This window comes from Colias croceus, chromosome 16 (assembly GCF_905220415.1).
Source record: "Colias croceus chromosome 16, ilColCroc2.1".
NCBI classification, from domain to species: Eukaryota; Metazoa; Arthropoda; class Insecta; order Lepidoptera; family Pieridae; genus Colias; species Colias croceus.
The window spans coordinates 8,180,854-8,197,279 of record NC_059552.1 but is presented as its reverse complement, the minus strand read 5'-3'; the positions used below and the strand labels follow the sequence as shown (position 1 = coordinate 8,197,279).

The 16,426-nt window shown below is 32.7% G+C and overlaps 1 protein-coding gene across 1 annotated transcript in view; it reads right to left on the bottom strand.

Moving 5' to 3' along the window:
* The window catches only part of LOC123698308 (organic cation transporter protein-like), a 31,744-nt gene extending 19,994 nt beyond the window's left edge, over positions 1–11,750 (bottom strand). Inside the window, exon 1 of the mRNA XM_045644887.1 lies at positions 11,587–11,750. The gene's annotated coding sequence lies outside the window, so the exon portion shown is untranslated. The remainder of the gene's footprint in view (positions 1–11,586) is intronic.
* Between the last annotated feature and the right edge of the window lie 4,676 nt (positions 11,751–16,426).

The following is a 16,426-nucleotide window of genomic DNA, read 5'->3' as shown; positions in this document are numbered from 1 at the left end:
TTTTAAACGCGATTTATTTTCCGTTAAAAAGTATTTAATTTCTAAATGTATAATACTCTCGTAAAATCAAACACTCTAAATTTGGGTGATTAATTTTGGGTGAGTTTTGACATATAGATAGATCAAATTGTCGAAAAAGACGCAATAACCTAAACGAAACCGCCCGTTAAGTTAGTATATAAACGATTCACAACAGTCACGCTACGCCATAATATGTATGTCTTTTATAATAATTCAAAGAACAATAGTTTTCGTCTATTTATGATTTTCTCCATTTGCGTAAAAGTGAAAACAGGCGCCATTGTGACGTTTATGGTTATAAATATGAATTTTATCATTGTTTCTTATTGTCTATGGAAATAAATCCCAATATTTATGAACTGTGCAAACTGAATTGATGGGTAAATCTATATATAAAATTCAAAGGTGACTGATATAGTGATCTATCAACGCACAGCCCAAACCACTGGTCGTATCGGGCTGAAATTTGGCATGCAGGTAGATGTCATAACGTAGGCGTCCCCTAAGAAAGGATTTCCCGAAATTCTTGCGGGAACGGGGAAAAACGGGGATGCACGTACAAAGTCGTGGGCGGAAGCTAGTATAAAATAAAGTCGCTTTCGTTATCTCTATGTCCTTTTGTATGCTTAAATCTTTAAAACTACGCAACGGATTTTGATGCGGTTTTTTTGAATAGATAGAATGTTTCAAGTCGCTTCACGTTAGATCTACAGAAAGGATTTTGATAAAACTTAGAAGTGTTGTAGCTTTAAAAAGTTTATGCTTATGTCCAATGACTTATTATACTAGTAGACGCGGCATACGCCAACATCATTGCACTAAAAAACAGCGTAATTAATACATACCTACTTACTAACGCATTATCACCAATACAGTTGTTCTCTCTTTCACTCTCACGCACGAGACATAATACATGTCTCACTCATGTACTTCGTAATAACAACTGCCGATTAAAATACAAAAAGAACGTCCAGCCACGACGCTGAATGGTGCGTGACTAAGTGAAACTCGGGCACTTACCTGAGTTTTTTCTTGCCAAAATAGAGAGCGGGTAACGTATCTAGCTCTTTTATATATCATAGCTTATGTCATCGTCCGTGTTAGGAAATAAATGATGGAACAAAGGAAACGAAAAGGATTATAAATAGAACCTTAGCGTATCTGTTTAGGTACTGGCAGAAAATTATTAAAACCAAATTAATACATTTTATGATCATATAATATTGCCAAAATGCATGCTATATTCGAACAATCGGTGGCCTTACATAAAAAATGTTAAATGACGAATTAAGAACTTTTTCCTCTTTTATTCAAAGTCGGATAAAGCGGACGTGCATTGTGCAAAAAGCTAGCACCATATTGAATCGATTGTCGCAGTTGATCCTTATCTATCGGGTCAAGGATTCGAATCTCACACTAGAAAACTATTTATGACTTCACTTCTCTATAGAATTAAACTGATCTACGATCAACAGACACAAACAATGGAAATTTCCTATGAAACGCAGAAATAATAAAAATAACTAGGTACGTTAAAAAAACCGACTTCAAAAACGGAAAAGTAAAAAATAAAAAAGATTTGATATTATTAATTACTACATATTATTTAGATGTGCTATTTACTAAATAGGTTTGATGTCGGTGCCAAGCCAATGTATAAAATTATATTACGTAGTAGTGGTTTTGATTTTGATTTAATAAAGCCCGGTTTACATGAAATCAAAACTAAGTGCTTAGTGCTGGTGAAGGTCCAATTTCTCACAAAAGTAAAAACGACTAAACCTATTTTGGTGCACTTTAGTTGATATATCTATGGAAACTCTTTGAAACAACAAAAAGACACGGTTTCATAAATATTTTCAGATTTTTTTGGTTTAATAACAGGCTTTAAATTCGCAAAACAAAATACGAATATATAATTAACTAGCGGACCGCCCCGGCTTCGCCCGTGGTACATGTTTACGTTTTCTCTCCATAAGAACCATCCTCGTACTTCAAGGAATATAATAAAAAAAGAATTATCGAAATCGGTTCAGCCGTTCTCGAGTTATGCGCTAACCAACACATTTTGCGATTCATTTTTATATTATAGATATAGTCATTTTAAAATTTTTATTTTGTGAGAAAAGTATTTAAAACAAAATTTAGGTAAAACAAGAGCAACTTTGTAGCTTATCAATATATTAAATTACATTTTATAACTCATAACAATTTCTTAGTCTGTCTGTTCATTGTTTGATCGTAAATCTTTCAAATTTAATGATATTTCTTATTATTGATTGATACGTTATATGATACTTGAAATACAATAATGTATTGTATTGGAAGTGCAGTTTTTGAAGTAATTTATTTCTGAAAATAGTGAGAAATTATAAGATTGTAAATTGTAATATATTATAATATATGGTACGTATTTAGTGATTTCTCAGTCCAAAAAGACTGTTTCGATTTTATTGAAGTTTTCTCGAAATATCTTTGCATAAAAAAAACATATTTAGCAACAAAGAGCAAGCATTTTTTAAATATTATTTAGTTAAATTTAAATAAACAAAACACAGTCTTGTTTAAAGATAGTTATTAACTTTAATACATAAAAGTTTTTATACGTATATTGGTAGTTTAAAATTTACTAATTTAAACCAAATACTTACGTATAGGATTGATAAAAAATTCGACAAAATATAAATTTTCCAATAAAACCATTAAGCTGTTGCATGTGATGTATTGTACAATATGAACACAGTAGGTATATGTTTAATTTTTCTTTAAACGAAGTCAAGGTGGTCTTCTCTTAATGCAACGAGTTTTAAAGCCCTTTATTTTTACAAAGGCTTAAGAAGGAAATATTATTATTAAGCAGTTTAATAGATATGCTAGGCTCTTAATTAAAAAGACGGACACTAAAATATAAGTGTTTTGTTATACAAATCAACTAATTTGACGTTTACGTTCTATAATCTAATTTTATTTTCCGCTAGGTTTCCGCCCGCGGCTTCGCACGCGCAGTCAAAGAAAAACCCGCATAGTTCCCGTTCCCGTGGGATTTCCGGGATTGCGTCATTTTCCCGGGATAAAAAGTAGCCTATGTCCATTCTCGGGATCAAAATATTTCGACAATAGGTTCAGAAGTTTAATCGTGATTGAGTAACAGACAGACAGACAGAGTTACTTTCGCATTTATATTAATATTAGTATGGATTTAAATGTGGATTTAAAGATAAAAATGTAAAGGTCAGTTATGAGACTTTTCATTACTGAATTAAATTTTCTTTTCTGCAATTGTTATTTTAAATTATTTGTGCATTACACCTTCTGTTTGAGAATCAGGTCGAGATTAAATCATTGCTTGATATAAAATTTGTGAGATACTAATTGTAATTACTATCGTTATTTTTAACGACTTGTCCAATCATATTAAGAACAAAGGCGCCTTATTTTCGACTCTCGTTCAACTCATTTCAATCTAAATTAAAAAATATTTGTTTACTAGCTGCGCTCCGTGGTTTCACCCGCGTGGTTCCGCTCCTGTTAATCTTAGCGTGATGATGCCTTACTCGATGAATGGGCTTTAGATAACCCGAAAACCGAAACCGAAAGAATTTTTCAAATCAGACCAGTTCCTGAGATTAGCGCGTTCAAACAAACAAACTCTTCAGCTTTATAATATTAGTATAGATTACTAATTAGTTATAGATAAATAGGTCAGAATTTTTTGATACTAAGGGGTTGTTTCAAAGCTTTCTGATCCTGATAGGTTATTTTTATCCCTGTAATGTTAAATGTATGATAAATTTCCCTTAAAAATACCAGATAGGATTTGACATACACATTCAAAGAAAGCAGTCATGAATCTTTTTTATCAATAAAAATAAGTTAATGTAATAAGCATAAAAATAAGTTTTCATTAATCAGTTTTTTTTACCTAGATACTTACATCAAGACAAGAAAGATCATAAATTCGACCCTCAAAGTTTTCTAGCTTTAAATCCCTATTTAAAACAACGCATCCTTGTAAATAAATCATAACTCTATTGTCAATACAACGAATTGTGCTAATTTTCCCGCGTTTTTGCATATTGAGGTCGCGGATTTTACTATCAAAATAACGGTATGCATAACGTGGACACGATGTCGTTGCGTGGTCTAAGCCCCTTCGTACATTATGCTAGTATCTATACATATAATAAAATCGTAGGAAAACCAAAAATGTTCATTGAATATTTTTTAAACAATAACTACCTGAGTGATCCACAATTGATATCGAAGCAAAAATATAGTTTTAGAATTTTTGTCTGTTTGTCTGTATGAATGTCCGGGCTAAACCCAAAAAGTACGGCATGGATTTACTTCAAATTTTACATGAATATTACTAACAGGTCGGATCAACATATAGGCTATATATCATCACGCTAAGACCAGCAGGAGTGGAGTTAATGTATAAAATTCTTGTCACTGATTTGAAATTAAACTCCTCCGAAAGGGCTTGACCGATTCTCATGAAATTGTGCATATTGGGTAGGTTAGAGACATCTATATTTTATACCCCTAATTAATAAGAGTAAGGCAACACAAGGCAGAAAAACGTTTGCCGGGATAGCTAGTTGCATTATATTATCTGTGATTACTGCTAATGCCTCGTGTACGAAGGGCCTTATTGACTGATGCGTTTATGTAAGCGTGGTATTCATGTAAATTGTAATGTAATGAATTGGTTCTGCATAGGAATTTGTATGTAGTATGTTAAATGTCTATGGGTACTCTGGTGTATTTTTAAGTTGTATTATTGTTGTTGTATATAGTTGTTTTTTTAATCAATAGTGTAGCATACGTTTTGCAACCAAACTATTTTGTAGCGCATTGTATTGTTAATCAGTTGTGTATGTTTGATGTGTTTTTACACCAAAATGGTTGTAGCTATTTTGATGAATTGCACAATGCACACTAGCACAATGATTAAAAAAATATAGTTTTATCAGTGTAGTAGGGAAAGACTGTCAAGAAACGAGCACGAGAGAAGCCGCAGGAGCAAAGCTAGTGCAAAATGAGATTTTATTGTGTACTATCCTTGACCCATCCGTGAGCTTTAATACAGCCTTCGCTCATTTATCATAATTATCGGGGCTTATCCATAATCGTAATGGACTAAAAATAATTGCGGTGTTGTTTAGAAAAAGATAAAAACATTCTTTCTATACATATTTGTGTATTTTATGTGCCTACTAATATTCTATTTATTATTATAATCCTGTTATTTTTTAAATTATTGATTTATTTAAATGTCTACACGTTATAATCAAATACGATTAGTGTTACCCAAATGCAAGAACAAGACGAGACTTAGCCAGTCTTGGTCTTGGTCTTGCGCCAATACACCTGGTCTTGGTCTTGGTCTTGGTCTTGCGCCAATACACCTGGTCTTGGTCTTGGTCTTGGTCTTGCGCTCTCAGTCTTGGTCTTGGTCTTGGTCTTGCAGCAAGAGTCTTGCAAGTCTTGCAATTACCTATTAGTCTAGGTATTACTATTTATTAAAGTTTACTTAATAATAATCTTAGAAAAACGTATTACAATTGGAACATTGTGAGCTTGAATTAACATAGCCATGGTAAAGATCAAGCAGATTAATAAATAACTGAAGATTTGATAAGAAATTCGAAAAATCAAAGTCCTAGCTGCAAGACGCAAGAGTCTTGCAGGCTATGTCTTGTTCTTGCTCAAGTCTTGCACGGTCAGTCTTGGTCTTGGTCTTGCTAAAATACGCGGTCTTGTACTTGGTCTTGGTCTTGCAAAAACGCAAGAACAAGACCAAGACTGCAAGACCAAGACTGAATTTGGGCAACACTAAATACGATAAACAGCTTAGCTGTTTTTCCTGATTTCTTTTTTACTTAGCAAGGATTTATAGCAAGACACCTATGTACTTAGTGTCGAGCGAACACAAAAAAACCCAAATAATATTACCTAAAACAAAATACTGTAACAAAATATGTATGTAAATAACAAAGAAATGTTTGAAATCTGAAAATACACATCCCGAGGGCGTGAAGTCGGGAGTCATATCCAAATGCTCCAATCCGCACGAATTTCACGTCATAAAGGACGGAAGTCAAAATTGTTGATGAAACCTTGCAACAATTGATGCGACTCATTGTATAGAAACTATTGTCGAATGACAAACGATATTTTTTTCTCACAAATGTTATTTTTGGAGAGTTCAAGAACCGTTCGCCAGATGACGATGCGATTGCAACGATACGATAGAAATAACTACAGGGTAATGCTGCGTCTCTTTTGTTATACGGAGTCTTATTTTTGAATATTATGTCTTATAATAAAGGGAAGTATTAAGATGGCGAATGGCAAAGTTAAAAAAATATTGATAGTAATAAAGAATAATTCATTAAAAATTATTATTGGTTAAAATTTCTGTTTAATTTAGGGGGGTCACAGTTTTAATAAAACTTGTGATTAAATTATAACAAAGTATATCCACTATACTACGTACTTTGGTTTTTCATCTATACTTAATATTATAAAGCTGAAGAGTTTGTTTGTTTGTTTGAACGCGCTAATCTCGGGAACTACTGGTCCGATTTGAAAAATTCTTTCGGTGTTAGATAGCTCATTTATCGACGAAGGCTATAGGCTATTTATATCACGCTACGACCAATAGGAGTGAAGCCTCGGGGGTGAAACCGCGCGGAGCAGCTAGTCATACATATAATTAATGATAAACGAATAAGCGTAAAACTGGGAGCTGATAGGTAGGCTGAAAGGCAAAGATTAGATTCTACAAAGGTGATGGTTGGACACTTGGACAGCTAACAAAAAAAAGTAGAAAGATCTCAGCAAAGGCAAGGGGAAAGAAGATCAACAACTTGTAAATAAATTAATAATCAGTGAACATTAAAATGCATGTTTGTTCTTCGAGAATTTATAATAAACATATTTTTTTTTTTACTTTAAATATGCTTATTATAAAGTGAAATAAAAGAGATGGTCAGTAAATAAAATAAACTAAACAAATATAGCGCTTTCATTTTTCGACAACAAAGGTTCATCAACTTTGTACTAAACGTAAATATTTACGAAAATATGATCGTTTCAAAATTAAATTACTTTGATATTATTTATGTCCATTTATGAAACAGCTTTTTGATATTATTTTTTTCTTTGTTGTGACTCTGCTTTTATGGTATGGTATAAGTACTAACATAATATTTTGTACCTATGTTATGAACTTCTGTGGACAATTTGTTCTATTAATACATGCGCTTATGTATGATACCAATAATAATTAGTACATACATACTCAAGATAACCAAAGTACACATAATATATTAACCTTATTTTAGTTCCGCATAGTTTTAGACTTCCGTTTCTACAGCGTGAAGTTTCTACTAATGTAACCTTTGGCCTCATAGTAAACGTATTCGAGAAATTATTTATAAGTGAAGTCCCATGTCGGGTAAGGGGCAGATGCATTATGCATACATCTGTTTCACTGATCGATTTTCTTTAGGGACAAGTAGGTGATCAGCCTTCTGTGTCCTGCCAGACCCAGAAATTTTTCTTCGTCTCCACGCGGAATTGAACCCAAGACCCCCTCGGTTCTACGTTCACGCGTCAACTACTGTATCAAGGAGGCAGTCGAAATGATCTATACTTGACTAGCGGTTTTACCCGCATTGCTCCGCTCATATTGCTCTTAGCGTGTTTATATATAGCCTATATACTTCCTGGATAAATGGGCTATCTAACACCTAAATAATTTTTCAAATTGGACCAGTAGTTCCTGAGATTAGCGGGTTCAAACAAACTCTTCAGCTTTATAATATTAGTAGAGACGATAATATTACCTCATTTCTACGTAGTAGATATTAATTATATATTAACTACGCCAATAAATAACTTTACGAAGGATTAACATCAATCATAGAATTCAAATGTCTGATTCTGAATAATAACAACTTTATTAAATCCATTTTAAAATAATAATGGCGCCTATAATAATGAATTGAAAATTGTTTACCTGTTTCACTATTTATGAGCTGATTTTATAAATTTCACAACTATCTCAAGAAATATCTCGTAAAACTAGTAAATAGATGATGTTATAAGTAGAAATTTCTGAAAATATTATATAGGAAAAACGTTGGAGCTTCACAAATTTTCAACTTTCTGTGATAATCATATTAAACGATTTTCAACGAATACGGGACAAAGTACAAAGAAAAAAATGCTCTAGTAACATAGCTATTTTAACGCACTTGCTTTTATTTACCTCATTTCATGTACTTTAATAAAACAGAATCCTTATAGCATCGTAATTACCTACCTCTTATGTACACTTGACAGTCAATTATTATTAGTTTACGTAAAATCTTACCTCTATATTATTTCAATAAAATATTAAAGCCAGGAACGTTAAAAAATTTTGCATTATGGTCTCAGTATTGATAAAAATAGGGTAAAATTTAAATTACATTTAATTATAGGTAATAATTAATTAAATTAAACAGTACACAAATATACTGAGAAATATGACTCAGAGCGTAGTGTCATCCAATGCATTTATGGAGTCGCAAGGTTAGAATCAGATGTAAATTGTAAAATATATGCAGCGCGATTTCTACATTTTTAATCATTTTTATCCGACTTTGCTAGAAGGAGGATGATTTTAGAAATATGGGTTCTTCAAGAGTACAGAATCTTGAAATTAGGTACGAAGCAACGTCTTATAGCACAGATAAAGTAAAAATCGTGAAAAATATAACAACATATAAAAAACATGCAGGATCACGGAACCCTAAGGTGCGCGAGTCCGATTCGCACTTGGCCAGTTTTTTTTCAATTGAACCGCGGATTGTATAAAATCGTAAACGTTGTTTGTCAATGCTGCATACAAAAGATTTGACTAATTTGCTGTCTTTCTTTTTGTAAAATTAAACATTTCACAATGACGCTAAGTATTACAAAAAAAAAAATCTTATCTTTATAAGTAAATAATTACTTCATCTATCATCTTTACTTTACTTCAATTGACTGGACCAGATAAATCATATAAAGACAATCAATAACTTGTTCGCTGTGCATTCATTGAACATGCAATAAATAATAATCTAACTTATTTCCTTCGGGATAGAGTCCAAAGTCCTCACAGCAACTTCTGCTTAATACAGTGTGTACTCTTAATTTGCAACTTTATATCGAAAAACGTTCCAGAAATTTCTACGTTTATTTATTCTGCGAATCCATTAACCCCCAAAAACTAATGCAATATGCCTAAGTCTGGAAAAACAATTAATATAACTTTGTTATCAAGATTGTATTGTTATTGTAGGTAATTGTTTTAACATGACGTAGGTATATAGGATAGGTACGTCATGTTAAAACAATTTGGTCTCAGTACATTTTTTTTATTTTTAAGCTATTGCATAGCTTCTATCGCGGGCCTTGAGCGCGGGGACGGAATCGAGAAATTCCGTAACGAAAAAACCTCACGCTCCCCACTCCGACGGGCACGGAGGTGTGGCTTGAAAGTTAAAGGCATGCTATGCACTTCCTCTATTGGCTGGTTCACACTTTGATTAGTGTGAGTGCAGGTGATTAGTGCGAGTGCAGGTGTGTAGTGCGAGTAGTGTCCAATTCAACTGCGAGTGCAGGTGATTAGTGGGAGTGCAGGTCAATGGTGCAATTCGCGACGCTACACACTACGCTAAACACTAAACACTAAACACTCGTGTCCAGACGTGTTTAGGCAGGCACACTGCGAGTGAGGGGGAAGGGAGGGCGCGCGGGACGTGGCTACTCGCAGTCCACTCGCAAAAAAATAGAACACGCTTCTATTCACTTTACTACACAGCCTACTAAACACTTGCACTAAACAGTCGCTGTCCACACGTAGTTACTAAACACCTGCACTAATCACCTGCACTCGCACTAATCAAAGTGTGAACCAGCCTTTAGGCTATGCAATAGCTTTGCTACGGCAGTCCCCGGGTGCCACACGTCTTTTATTTTTTTATTGTAGATAGGAAAGCGCGTACATTATGATTGCAATATGTTTTATGATTTGTTATCTACTCATTAGACGCATTACATTTATTAAATTAATGTACCTCTGTTGTAATCGTCTATCGCACAAAAAAAAAAAAATATAATGGCTCTGGGAAAATTGTTTTATGGATCAAATGGTATGGTATGGTTTTTATGGAGCACTCTAACAACAATTTTTTTCTTAATTTATTTTCAGCTTAGCAAGAAACATAAAAAAACATCAAGAATCAAGATGGATCGAAAATATCTTTCGTCTCATACAAATATTTTATCGTGACTAAAATTACCTATGAGCTCTACATATTATATATCTCTATATGCTCGCCTATCTAAATATCAAAGTTTATCAAAAATCATCTAGCGATTAGATCGTGAGTAAAAAATAAACAGTTACTTTTGTCTTCATAATATTAATCCAAAGTACTTATATAACTATCACTACATAGGTAGGTAGTATTATAGGTACCTAAAACTTAGTCGATTTCCGCTGTCTGTGTGTCTGTATGCTTAGGTCATTAAAATTACGCAACAGATTTTGATAGGGTTTTTTTTAAAGATAGAGTGATTTAAGAGGAAGGTTTATAATTTGTTAGGTTTTAGACAATTAAGCGGGCGAAGCCGCGGGCGGAAAGCTAGTAAGTAATAAATTATTTGAAATATTGAATACTGAAAAACTCGTTTCGATAGTGAGAATTTATCATGAATATAAATATTATGGTATAATTAATTAGCTATGCAGTTGAATATGCATGAATATATTTAAAGGTAAATAGCTTTTTGTAATTGTACATTACGAGAAAATATTTTTAGTAAATTAATATCTTTCAGATTTAACAATGCTGTTTTTTATTTTCTAACAAAATAACGTAACTTCTATTATTTATCTATGTAAAGAGATTTTAAAAATAAAATAGCTCTACGTCTCTTCTTCTACGTTTTCCTATATTATTATTTTGAAATATAGCTTGAACACTATAGGTATTTTAATTATATTTTTATTGATTAATTTAAAAACCTTTTTTATAATATTTTCGTAGGCATGCATCTTGCTTTTAAATAATTCTAATTTGTAGAGTCATAAGCGACTCTACCAAACGTAGAATTCAATTGAAAATAAGGTTACATGCATTCTTCAAAGTTTAATTATTATCTAAAGGTGAATGTGAAAACAAGGTGAAAACTATGAAAAAATATTGTCTATGAAGCAAATTACATGTAGGAAGGTACTTATATAATAAAAATTATTACGTGATATATACGAGAATTCTTTACAATAGAGTATGATCGAAATTGTACATGTGGATGCAACATGCAACAGATACGAATTGCATATTCACATTTTTGTTTTTCCCAGTTATCCTATTTAATCCAAGTTGTTATTTAAAAACGCGTATGCTGTCATCCAAAACACTGCTCTAAATTACCTTAACGTATCTACTATACCGTATTTGATAACTTAAACAGTACTTTTATACAACATGGGATCTAATTTAGAAACTTAGTACTCACCTGTAAAACTTCTAAGTAATTATAGATGAAAGAACACAATATTGTAACCTAAAAACACGCGTATGCACTTTATTGATACAGAATTATTGATTTTAAAAGGGAATTTTTGTTAATAATACCGGCACGGACGACGCACATGTATCTTTACGCGAGGGGTATCCACCACTGATTGGTCGAAAGCGAGTCACTACGAACTCGACGTCATTTTTATGGCGCGACGCGCGTACGCAGACACATCACACTATCGACACTATCGTCTTACTGCTATACATTGCTGTGCATGTTACAATCTCTTTTAGTGATATAGCTAGTCACGCCGCAATGGATTGTGTTTGAATAATTGTAGTCATGTTGCAAACATTGACATAATTACGGATGGAATGCACCATATGGTCGAATGCATCGAGATGCGATGTGGGGGTTTATTTTAAAATGTTTGTGATTAAACAATAACCTATTGTTATCGGGACCGGGAGTTGTAATATCCCATAGCGATTAGCTTTTGTGTACGGATGTTTTGTTAGGGTATTTTCAGTTGGTAGTTTTATGGGCGTTTTGTGACAATGATTGGATGAAACAGTTACTTTACTGATCATGTAGTGTTGACAATAATTTACTCATGATGAATTACCTACGTGAAGATATTTTTTTTATTATGTGAAGGAATGTTATTTTTAAATATATTAGTTTAAGGCTCTACCTCAGTTTTGTTAAGAAATTATAATCGATCGAGTCATAAATTAATTAAAATAATAAGACTATTTACAAATAGGTGATAGGACATGCAGAAAGTGTCTTTTAAAATAAAAATAACAAATAAAATATCTCTAATTATTTTTTATAGAGTTTTGAGGAGAGAGGATACGTTTTTTTATATTTCTTTATATAATATGGGACTTAAGTATTATTATGTGTCAAAGTAAATTAATTTTAAATAACTCACAACAGTATTTAAAGATAAACAAGCGCCTACATAATTGAGTAATGTTATTATGTTAATATATGCTATGAGTAAGCTAAGTCTAACTTAGGTATTAAGTATTTACTCAGTCTAACCCTATTAGGACTGCTTAAAATAAATACTAGCAATAACTTAATTTTTCGAATTCAACGTGGGTTTTTAGGCACATAACTTAGTTTAAGTTAAAATGTCACTTTAACACTTTTTTAATTTATTTATTACTAAAGGTGTTAAAGTATAGAAATTATTATCGACAAAGTTTTTACGCCAAGATTTAAGAAATATGAATAATAATTGTTGTAAATAATAACAATAATAACATTTACTTACATGTATTTTAGTTAGATATAAGTTTCATATATTGTAATATTTACATGATGTTAAAAGAGCAACTATGGAGTTTCTTGCCGATTCTTCTCCATATATAGATAGTTACTGCTTTCCGAATCGGTGGTAAATATTAAAAATACTTACCTATGTAATGACGATTCGAAAGTGCTACTAAATAGTAGTCTAATTGAATAAATGAATGTTTGAGTTTGAGTTTATTATTTACCTTTATTAACTGATAATGTGGTAAATGAAACTATTTTATGACGATTCAAAAGTGCTTCTAGAAGAAGTCTAATTGAATAAATAATAATGTTTGAGTTTGAATGATTGTACCCAATAAGTAATAACAAAATAGTCTCTTTCACCAGAAAAGAAATATATAAATCTTTAAAGTATCAAGGAAACCAAATGATAAGTAGATTAGCCTATTTTTGTTCACGCTGCAGAGACATAGGCTTCGAAGGTAATCCACTGTAGTGGCCAATGAGTTGCTACATGTTACACATGATCGACTTTTCTAGTATACAGAAACCAGATTTATCTACGATGTTTTCATCCATCTTAGAGAGTGTTTCGATAATGAGAAAAAAATTAGTAGTCTCGAATCTTCTGCCTTTTATATTTTTAAGGCCGTTACCACTGATCTACCATTGCTGCTCTATTGTTGTTATTATAATATTTATAAACTAGATAATGATATAATAAGTAGATAGTTGAGAGCAGTGGTGGCTCAGTGGTGAGACCTCGGACTTCGAATCGATAAGTCCGGGGTTCGAGACCAGGCGAGCGCGCAGGAAATAAATTGATTATTCAATTTATCTGCGCATGTTGTAACATCACCACTGCTCGAACGGTGAAGGAAAACATCGTGAGGAAACCGACATGTCGAAGAATTAAAAAGTTCGACGACATGTGTCATCCGCCAACACGCACTTGGCCAGCGTGGTGGATTATGGCCTGTACCCTCATAGGAGGCCCGTGTCCCAGCAGTGGGAACGTATATGGGCTGATGATGATGAAGTAGATAAGGGGTTATGAACGTCAATAGGGTGAAATCGCACCATAGAGTCACCACGATAGAGCTAAAGTTAGATAGATAAAGCAGATTATTTTTATCCTGTGCTCTTGGTTCTAATATCATTTAATAGTTTTCTATAAAGCTTTACGAAACTAAAACTTCTTTTACAACATTTTTGGAAACTTGTAGAATTGTAAAGTAGGTATGAAAGGTTAACTTAACAGATATTTAGGTACCTACATAAAAAGTATGTTTTCGAAAACACGATCCGTATCGTTATAATAAGCTTAAATATATCACACTCTTTTCTATATAATTTAATACCTAAACCTTGTTTTTCAGTACCACATTTTATAAGTCAGGTATACCTATTGTTTATCCATTGAAAAAACTACAAACACAATCGCGATACAATAACATATGAATCATGTCAAACGTACCCCCAAATCCTCGTGTTTGCTTTTATTTCAATATTGCAACTTCGACATGTGAGAAATATGAAAACAAAATTTAGATAGCACTCCACCGTATTGTTCAAATATCGTTCCACTCTAATCAATCAAACAAATACAAGCAACAATTGAGTTTTAAGACAAAAAATATGGAGTTTTTGGTGGCTTTTCGGATTTTCGAAGTGGGGAAGCGTAGGTGCTTTCTTTTGTATTTGTTACTGTTTCTGTTACTGGTTGTTGTGGATTTTACTTAACCAACCAGGTATTTAATTAATGATAATTGATCTTACTTCTTTACCTAAATACATACCTAACTCCTTATAATAATTAAATGTAAGTAATAAGTATTATGTGTAAGGCAGCGCATGACTACCATATCGCCTGACGGAAACTTAATTTCTGGCATATGCATATAAACAGTAAACTATTTAGTCCACGGTAAATAATCTTACTTGTGTTGAACATAAATAATTTATTTCCTAACATATTATATAAACTACATAGAACAACCAGTTTTTATTTCATACAGCATGCTCTTTCTAAAAGATTGATTTTATTTTTTAGTAAGTTAACAGGCTTAAAGACCTCGCCCCGCGGCTTTTGTTTTGTGAACATTGGGGGCATATGTATGTCTTCATTTGTTATTGATTGATTAATAAAGACGAATATACTTACTGGTACTTGTCAATTAACGCCGTTAGTACACCGACGCATTCGCGTGCGGCAGCGAATCTCTGCGAAACTACTGCATAGCGAAATATCTGCGGAACGTTAGTAAACAGCAAGTTAGTTTTCGCAACTTTTTCGCAATGCGTCTGTGGAATGGCCATTTCGCATTTCCTTGCGAAACAATACTGACAAGGACGCAACTATTTCATCTGTCTACATAGACAGATGAGCTACATAGCACATGCTAGAGTAAGACATATCATATGCGAAAACCTGCCATACTACTGACAGATTTTTCGTTGTTTCGCTGCCGCTCGCGAATGCGTCGGTGTACTAACGCCGTAAGAAGGGACGTTTCACTGATTGTTAAATTGACATAAAAAGGATTGAAAATGGGCCAATCGTTTAGAATTTCAGTAAATGGGTGTTTACAAATTTTTATTCAAATGTATTTAATCTGTGGTATAAAAAACATAATTTTATTTGGTCAGAGCAAAGAGTTTGATAAACAGAAATTATACGGTCCTTTCCAATGCATCAACCCGATTGTATGTGCTTTTGATACAATACAATTTGTTGATATGTTAGTTTGCTATACTAATTTTAGTAGGATTAAAAAAATATAAAGACTGAAAATCTGACGTATTTGCGTTATCGTTATAGCATAATACCAATTTTCACTACATATTTTTGTATCTAATAATAATTATGTTACCATACTTTATCAAAATATATTCAAACTCTTAATAATTTCATCGTAGGTAGGTAACTCTAGTCTCTACCGTTCAGCGTCGTAGGGGCAGGATTCGAACCCCCATCTTGAGCTTTTATTTCATTTTACTAGCTTTCCGCCCGCGCAGACAAAGAAAAACCCGCATAGTTCCCGTTCCTGTGGGATTAGGGATATCCATGATAAAACCTATCCTATATCCCGGGGTAAAAAGTAGCCTCGGGTATCAAAATATCTCTAAACCAAATTTCATGCAAATTGGTTCAGTAGTTAAGGCGTGATTGAGTAATAGACAGACAGAGTTACTTTCGCATTTATAATATTAGTATGGATTCAGTATGAATTGCTCGTTTAACTTTATAAAAAGGGTAAGGGTAAAGAAAAAGAAATCACAATTAAAAATTTATTGCAATAGCAGGTACATATAAAGTAGGTCGTCCATAAAAATATATACACATTTACAAACAGTTTTAACAATAAGTTTGAGCAGAATTAACTGTAAAAGTAATTCGAAATGTACAAGTAAAAAAAACATACTAAAAAATATAATATATATCTATGAACTGATTTATTTGTACATATAGGAATTTGTTAGAGTTTTTCCGAGAGTAAGTTAAAACACGAAGCAATCCATAGACTAGAACTATCTGTGCTTGTATAGAAATGTGCATATTAAT